This window comes from Ctenopharyngodon idella, chromosome 7, assembly GCF_019924925.1.
Source record: "Ctenopharyngodon idella isolate HZGC_01 chromosome 7, HZGC01, whole genome shotgun sequence".
NCBI lineage: Eukaryota > Metazoa > Chordata > Actinopteri > Cypriniformes > Xenocyprididae > Ctenopharyngodon > Ctenopharyngodon idella.
The window spans coordinates 34,903,402-34,912,912 of NC_067226.1; the positions used below are offsets into that span (position 1 = coordinate 34,903,402).

At 41.6% G+C, this 9,511-nt stretch overlaps 1 long non-coding RNA gene across 1 annotated transcript; it reads right to left on the minus strand.

Annotated features, from left to right (window-relative positions):
• Window positions 1-3,254: 3,254 nt before the first annotated feature.
• Window positions 3,255-7,120, minus strand: LOC127516180 (uncharacterized). The gene is made up of 3 exons (XR_007930944.1): window positions 7,087-7,120; window positions 3,488-3,526; window positions 3,255-3,395 (listed from the first exon to the last, which is right to left on the minus strand). It is a non-coding gene; the product is annotated as an uncharacterized LOC127516180 (long non-coding RNA).
• Window positions 7,121-9,511: the final 2,391 nt, after the last annotated feature.

Genomic DNA, 9,511 nt, shown 5'->3' on the forward strand with positions numbered 1-9,511 from the left:
CCCTCTCCTTCTGTGCCCAATATCCCAATCAGATTCCACTCCCGCTCTGCCTCCTGAACCCTGTCTTGAAACACCCGTCTTTCCACCTCATATAAAATACAGTGCAATATCCATAGACATGTAACTTTGTAACTACAGCATGAGGGAGGAGACTGCTCAACTGTTGCAGTTTCATTCCACACTAAAAACAATGTACACTATGTAAAAACCTAGTAGTAAAAATAACTTACCGAACTTCCAGAAATACACAGTTCTGCTTCTCCAGTCACCAGCAGCTGTGTTCTTCTGTCTGTGTGATGTGACGTCAGGTGGCGCGCTATTTATAGCAATCCTGTATTATATTATATTGAGACCAAGGACCTCCACCTTGACACGACCACAACGCAGCCCTGAAGTATCAGCAGAGATTGAGTCAACTAGATCATCCACTGTGAGGGCCTCATCGACACGACAGCCACGACACAGTTCCTCAACAACCGTCCATACCGCCGTGATGAATACGATCCTCAATTGGATGGAACTGGAATAAATACTTTGAATGTTACGATCCCATTGGACTTATGATAGCTACCTGAATCGTAACAAAGCACTGTTGGCCAGAGGAGAACTGGCCCCCCGACTAAGCCTGGTTTCTCCCAAGGTTTTTTTCTCCATTTAAACACCAATTTGCCACTTGTCTGCCACCTGATGTCACCTGATGGAGTTTGGGTTCCTTGCCGCTGTCGCCTTTGGCTTGCTTAGTTGGGGACACTTGACATTTGACTTGACATTTGATATTCAACAGTGCTTTGATCTGCCTGCATTGACACTATTCTTTAAGAGCTGCTGTGCAGCCAAACAATGTACCAGTTATCAATGTAAAGCTGCTTTGACACAATCTACATTGTAAAAAGCGCTATATAAATAAAGGTGACTTGACTTGACTTGACTGTATTATTGCCTGGCATATTACAGCCAGGTTACAGCAGGGTTGCAGCAAGACTAAAATATACTGTAAAATATTCCCGCTCAATCAAAATTACCTAGAATGCAATATGAATTACAGTATTTTACAGTAATGTAGAAATATGGTATTGTACTGTAGGTTTTTACAGTACAGTGCTGCTAAATCTACAATAACATTTAACAGTGTGCACTCACTGTTGTTAGATGAATTGCAGAAGAAAGTCTGGCTGTTACTACATGGCCAATCATGCCATTTTCAATTTCTCATCATAGCACATTTGTCTCCACCATCAGGCTGTCCAGGAGCCCAGTTCAGATAGAGCACAGGATCACCTGAAGACCACTGCCATTTATAAACACCCGTCTTCTGCAGCCCAATCCAGACATGTTCATCATTCACACTCTTCTTCACCTCGTTCATGTCGTTCATGTTGTCAACGGTGGCCAGATCTGTGTAATTCTCTCTGCAGTATCTCTGAGCTTCAGTCCAGATCTTCCTCACGTTTATAAAGTGATACTGACGCTGAACACATTCAGATACGGAGCAGAGAGCTGTGAAAGAGAGGGTTTGATTTAATGCTTTTCATAACAGAGTCAAACCTGATGAAACTATAAACCATAAATAAAACAACAAACACACTCACCAATGAGAAGAAGAATGAAATATAGAGTTTGCTCCATTTCTGAGGAAGAAACACACTGAAAAACTCAGATAATCCCATATTAATCTTGAAATAAAACATGATCATGTAATTTAAAAATAGCAGAACAACAAAATTCACAATCATTCAGACAATATTAACATCTCAAAGTCTAGTTGTGTTTGAAGAATGAACATGTGAGTTGTTCTTACTTTAGAGGTCGTGTGTTTCTGTCCTGAGTCTGATGTTTCTGTCTGCAGCTTTAAACAGTGTGATCATTATATCTGCTCTCATCCCTCATTCATCATTACATCATTTGTTTACTGCTCTAAACTAATTTTCATATTTTACTTCCTCTATATTTGTGTATTTGTCCACCTATTTTTAAAAAAAAAATATTTGCATATTGACGACTGTGTTAGTCAGTAACAGTCAACATATTAATATGGATTATAATAATCAGTAAATTATATACATATGGACATTCATAATGTATATTTTATCTTTAATAACTAAACAGCATAGAAGATTTGTATTAATCAGAATATAAAGATTTAAGTATAATATGGCAACGTGTCTATGGAGAGGCCTGTGAGAATGGAATGTGCTTGAATATGTTGGAGCCTCTCGCTCTGCCTCTGCCATTAATTAAATATATGGTAAGCTGTGCATCTCGTTCTTCCATGAATGAATATTTGTAGGATGATATTTGACCAATGTTTTACAATAGAACATTTTACAGTAACAGTAATTTATTAATTTGTGTCAGGAGTGCACATCAATCATGCTGAATCTAACTGGTTTTTACCATTTCCCATAAAAAGAGAACACATACCTATTCAGTTGCATCTGCTTCCATTTATGTGTGATCACAAGAAAGCACAAAACAAGCAGTCTCTGGTATTTTCCATAAATGTGAGTATTAATTATCACAATGATTAGCATAAGTAGCTTTTAGCATCACATATAAGTATATTTCTGCCCCATACAGTGATCAGAATCCCCATCGGATCGCAAGGAAGTTATTTCAAACACTCACTTGGTGTCTGAAAGTGAGTTTTGAGCTGAAAATTGTTTAACGAGTTTGTTTGCCCATAATCTTAAAGGTATTAGGTTAGCTTGTTTGGCTTGCTGTCCACTGATGAGGGGCTCGATGATGCAGCTTCAACTCGAACTCTGATATACCCCCCACAGTGAATAAATATAGGATATGATTACATAGGGCAAGTACCTGGGAAGAAGGTGGAGTTTGGGGAGGTGGAGGGATGCTGGAACAGCTGAGACTGAAGAGAGGTAAGCAGCTGCTTATATACTCTGGCTGTTGATTGGAAGATTAGATGGGCTCGCTCCTCCCTAAATTACGTTTAGGAACTTCACTTAAAATGTCTTAAGTGACATTTTTAAGTTATGTTGAAGTTAGCTGGTAGCCTTATATAATAACATGGGAAATGAGCAGTGGTGTTTATCCTCTCCTAACTCAGGTAAACGCTGCCTCTGTTCATGACCACTCCTCAAGCCAAAAAACCCTGGCCATTGGCCCTGAGGAAGCCCCGATGATGCCTGATCAAGCCCCGGGAGTGACAATAGAAACGCGACTGGCCCTGGCACACACTAACACGCTCGCTTTTGGCCCGACAGTGGAAATTCGGCTATTCACACTCTTCTTTAGCTCTTTCATGTCGTTCATGTTGTCAACGGTGGCCAGATCTGTGTATTTCTCTCTGCAGTATCTCTGAGCTTCAGTCCAGGTCTTCATCACGTTTATAAAGTGATACTGACGCTGAACACATTCAGATACGGAGCAGAGAGCTGTGAAAGAGAGGGTTTGATTTAATGCTTTTCATAACAGAGTCAAACCTGATGAAACTATAAACCATAAATAAAACAACAAACACACTCACCAATGAGAAGAAGAATGAAATATAGAGTTTGCTCCATTTCTGAGGAAGAAACACATTGAAACACTCAAAAAAAAAAATCTCATATTCATCTTATATTACAACATAATCATAAACATATAAGCATAACTCGATTCACAATCATTCAGATAATATTAACATCTCAAAGTCTGTAACGCTCGGCCTAAGCCAAATTAGCCTACCCTCCTAAGAGCATGATTGAATGAGTGCAGACACAATAAATACCACAGGAACCAAGAATAAATGTCAACCCAAAGTGTATTACACAAGAAGACACAGCCAAACAATGTATACAATATGTACAAAAATGTATGTATGTGTGTGCGTTGGATAGTCCGTACCAGTCCAATGAAAAAGTTAAGACTCACTAGCACTCCCACACTCTCCAGATTACACCAGCTCACCAGCTTCCTCCTACATTTCTCCTGTCCATTATCCTCAGAGCCCTGTGCCAGTATCTAAAGACAAAAGTCCAACACATAAAACTCATAATGCTACTTATAACATTCATCCTACTGTGCATACTCATCCACCTAGTGTGCTTACCTCCTCAGTTACAGCTCGTTCATCCTCATTCTGTGCTTGGCCTCCTGTCCGCCTCCAGTTCCCCTCTTTCAGTGACTCCTGCGAGACGGCAGAGGTGTTAAACTTCATCAAGCTGTGTGAAAACTTCCTGAAGATCAGGCCCCTTCCCAGCGTCAAGCTCATCGGAACCCTAAGCACTGTCCTGAAGGGACCTGCTCAGAGCTGGTGGAAAGCAGAGAAGGTAACTGACTGGCAATCCTTCAAAAAGGTATTCATGGCGGCATTTCTTTCAGGCGATTACCTCTCAAAATTGAAGGAGAAGGTGAGGATATTGGTCCAGCAGCCGCAACAATGCCTGATTGATGTTGCCTATGACTACCAGGCTCTCTGCTTGAAGTGGAAGCCAGAGATCCAGGGAGCTGGTGAACTGCATCCTGAACAACATCAACCCCAGGGTTGCAGGATGTCTGCTAGGAAAACTGCGGAGCAGCTGGTGAAGGTTGGGTCAATAGTGGAAAAGGACTACATGGGAGCAAAAGACTACTGGCAAAAAGTCTGTACCCAGAGTAGCAAAGACAAGCCGAAGAAGTCTGCAGAACGTACCAGCAACAAAAACCTGGCTGGAGTAACCCTGGCACAACCCCATCCAGTCATTTCTCTCCTCGTTGTTTCTTAAGGGTGAGTGGCCAAGACGTGAAGGCGGTACTAGACACTGGAGGTTCTTACGCATTAATGCAAGAAAGCTTGTGGAAACAGCTGAAGAGTGACACTCCATCAGTCATTACCTCTCAGAGATTCATTATGGCGGATGGAACAATTCACCAATCCAGAGACCTGCAAAAAATACAATATCAGTGGCATGACAGAGAGTGCACCACAGACACTTATCCTGAAAAATATATTTCCCCTTATTGCAGGGCTGGACTTCCTGAGCATAAATGGAGTTGTTTTGGAAGTGGGACAAGGAAGGTATGGCTTAAGATCTGGAAAAGGTTACACTTATTACCCTTTCCTGCCATCACAGTTCCAAGCAGGTCCAACTACCCCATCCGGCCAATCACAGCCTCTTACAGCTGCTAAGTTGAATTTATGCCATACCTTACCACCAACTGGCAGGCTGCCCAAATTCATGTCCTTCACCCCAGAGTCTACACAGTGGGACTCTGACAACCAAGAAGAGTTGATGAGGTTGATCTAGACCTGGCCACAAACCACTTCAAACACCCTTGGTAAAACATCAGGCGTACAGCATAAGATCACATTGACTGATCACATACCATTCAAATCCTGGGCATACACAGTTTCTCCCCTCAAGAAACATATAATCGAGGAACAAGTAGACCAGATGCTCCGAGATAACATCATTGAGCCCTCCTGCTCGCCCTGGTCTTCACCTGTGGTCCTGGTCCCCAAACCTGACGCCTCATACAGGTTCTGTGTGGATTACAGGAAGTTAAACAGCAAGACCATACCCGACGCTTACCCAATGGTGCTGATTCATGACATCCTAGAATCCTTGGAAGACGCCTCCTGATTTAGCTCACAGTCCGGGTACTGGCAGGTGGAGGAAACGAGTAGAGACAAGACGGCTTTTGTTTCCACCAACGGCCTATTTCAGTTCAAGTCTATGCCGTTTGGGCTCAGAAATGCTGCTGCCACCTTCCAGCATTTGATGGAAAGAGTTCTGGCTGACTTGAGGGGGAAAATCTGTTTCGTCTACATCGATGACAACATAATCTATTTAAAGACATTCGAGCAACATATTCAACACCTTAAAGGGTTAGTTCACCCAAAAATGAAAATAATGTCATTTATTACTCACCCTCATGTCATTCCACACCCGTAAGGCCTTCATTCATCTTCGGAACACAAATTAAGATATTTTTGATTAAATCCGATGGCTCAGTGAGGCCTGCATCGCCAGCAACAACACTCCCTTTTTCAATGCCTATAAAGCTACTAAAAACATATTTAAAACAGTTCATGCGAATTCAGTAGTTCTTCCTTAATATTATAAAGCGACGAGAATACTTTCTGTGCGCCAAAAAAAACAAAATATTGACTTTTCAACAATATAGTGATGGGCCGATTTCAAAACACTGCTTCGGAGCTTTACGAATCGAATCAGTGACTCGGATCTCCTATCAAACGGCTAAACTGCTGAAATCAAGTGACTTTGGCGCTCCGAGTCACTGATTCGATTCGTAACCCTTTAATACTGTTCTCCATAAACTTACCCAAGCCACCCTGACACTGAACATGAAGAAATGCCACTTCTTCAAGCAACAGCTCAAGTTCCTCGGCCATATAGTCTCCAAGAGGGATGTGGAAATTAACCACAAGAAGACCAAGGCCATTGCAGAGTTCCCTCCACCGCAAGACCTCAAAGCTCTGCAACAATTTCTGGGCTTGGCAGAGAGGTATCTTAAGTTCATTCCCCACTTCCCTGACATCGCTGCTCCATTGAACCACCTCAAAAAGAAAGGAGTTAAGTGGGAGTGGACTCCAGAGTATCAGGCTAGCATGGATGCACTTAAATAAACATTACAGAACTCACCAGTACTGATACAGCCAGACCGTAACAAAGCCTTCCAAGTTCACACGGACGCCAACGACGTAGGACTAAATGCCATCCTCAATCAACACTCTGAAGAAGGAGAAAAGGTGGTAGCATATGCTTCACGGACCTTAACAGGGGCAGAAAGGAATTAGAGCACTTCTGAAAAAGGGTGTTTAGATGTGGTTTGGGCTGTTGAAAACAATTCAACTTTCAGGCCCATCATAGAAAAGGCTGCCTCAACATGGGACCTGATGCCTGAATTGTATGTATATATGGTTACTGTTTCTTTCTGGTCACTTTTTTGTATAATACGCTTGGATTTGTTTGCATTTCGAGCTTTGTTGTGATATTTTTCTAGATATATCACAAATTTACATCAATCTAACCAACTCTTAACAGGACCTAGAACAATCTTTATTTGTGTAAACTCCATTTTGAAGGCTGAGTGTTACAAGTCTAGTTGTGTTTGAAGAATGAACATGTGAGTTGTTCTTACTTTAGAGGTTGTGTGTTTCTGTCCTGAGTCTGATGTTTCTGTCTGCAGCTTTAAACAGTGTGATTATTATATCTGCTCTCATCCCTCATTCTGTAGTCCGAAGATGATGATGAAATCCACAAAAGTCAGAATAAAAGCAAGGTTTATTACTAAACACAAAGGCAGGATCAACTTATGAGTGGAGGGAAAGTAAACAAAGGAACACAGGAACTAATTAATACAAACTAAAAGCCCATGAAAAAGAAACTAACTGAACTGTGAACTGTGTCACATTCAGCACACCACATCATTTGTTTATTACTCTAAACAAAAGCCTTTTTCATTTTTTGTTTTCATTCACGTGTGTCCGCATGTTTTCACTGTGCTGGTTATTGTTGCTGTAAGTCTTTGGAAACATGTTCATTTGAATGTTCTAGAGGATGGAAGATCTTTCCCAAAGCGGCTTCACAGGAAAAATCCACCTCAGCATTTGCATTTACTGCTGTTATCATTTGTTTTCCATGTTCTTTCACCATTAATACTGTTAGTGGCGAATAGCATGTTTCTACATCCCAAACACAATATTTAAAATGCACTCTGTCTCCATTAGCACAATATCTCTTCATGTTTGATTGTATCATGAGCGCTATATGCACACAATGTAATGGCCAACAGTGGACACGTGCAAAGAAAAGAAAAGACAACGGCAGCAACACACGCAACTATTTAATCATGGAAATCAGTAGCACAGAGAACGTCCACGTTTTTTAAGGTGACGTCACTCACTCTTGATATGATGCCAATTCACAGAAACTTTACAGCACGGTAAATTGCCTTTATTGGCATTACAAAACATTCTTGCATTTAATTTCATTGTTTCTTTAACCTCTTTCTCTCTTTAACCTCTTTCTATCTCCAGGCCTGCAATGACTAGACATGAAATGGGGTCAGATTAGATAAAAAGGTTATTTCATACTAAAACTCATGTTTATATTTACTTTTTACACTGCAAAAAAGACTGAAGTGAAATGGCCTTATTTTTCTTGTCTGACGTCACAGCAGTGTTATTTTAGTATAATATATATTTTTAATGTTTTTATATTTAAGATTTTTGTTTTCATTTTAAGTTGTTTTTTTTTTTCTTTAGTTTTTGTTTTTTAAACATAGATATAGTTTATAGTTTATTATTATTTTAGTTTTAGCTATTTTAATACTTCACCTTAAACTTGTTTATGATAACATCCCTGTGCCACAGCGCAGGAATGTCACTTGCTGTGTCCGAAATCGCATACTGTATAGTAGTAGGCACTACATTTGGTTTGAAACGTACTTAAATCTTTTTTTAACGTATGTTAAAAAGGTATGTTCTATATAGTAGAAATGTGTGCAGCGTGAATGAAATTTGGACGTACTACATCCGCTATGTTGTCATTATCATGTGACCTACGGCATCAGTTGTGTTGTTTCACTGCCATTCACAAATCCTCTCCCATGGCCTCATGTGATAGTAAAGTCTCCATCATATGCACACTTCAGAATCTCGCCGGAAGTAGTACAAATCCGTTTCGAGCTACATTCATATGTGGTTTGAAATTTTATTCAAATCACATTTCTGGAAATCTGTTTCAGTCTGACTGCACTGACCTCGACTGTGTTGAGACTCGAGAGAGAATTGAGACATGAAAGTACGCGTCCTTCAGGTCGATTGCTGCAAACCAATCTCAGGGATGGATGCATTCGAAAGGAGGGACCAGCTCTATCACTTCCTTCGCCAGTATTACAGTGATCTCCGCTCGCAAGACATGGGCATCAACAGCTTTCACTGAAGTGAACTGTATACCTCTGAATTTGGGGGGGCGTTGGGTGAACTGAATCGCAATAGCTGAGCCTGAGGTCTGAATGGGCCAGCGAGACGGACTGGGGAGCGCTAGCCAGGCTCGCAGACACCATGCAAGTGGGACTAAAGGAACCACAGGCGTACCCGCAGTGGGGCAGTGAGGTGGAACACAGGGATCTGGAGGCTTTATTTTTGAGGCGGCCTGCAGCAAGGTCTGAGTGTGCATCGCACCCGGCTGAGACGAGTGGCATCGTCTTCCTGCAACAGACACAGTACAGCAGGCTGTGCCGGAGTTTGATCACGGATAGTCAACAAGTGCAGCTCAGAATTACCCTCCTGCCTTGGCCTCACATGCAAGGCGGAGGCAACCTGCCGACTGCACTGCCACGCCACCGTTGAAGGGTAGTGCGAGAGGAGAAAACTTTATGCAGGTTTTGGCACTTTTGGTGTTCCATATTTATGACACCAAAATAGCTCCACACTGTCAAGTTTTCCATGCACATCTGGTTCGACCCGGGAAAGCTTGGCTGTCAACTCTGACTCTGACTCAGCATGAGCATACAACATTATAGCGGGAAGCTCAGCATCATCTTCATTTCCAGAGCAAAA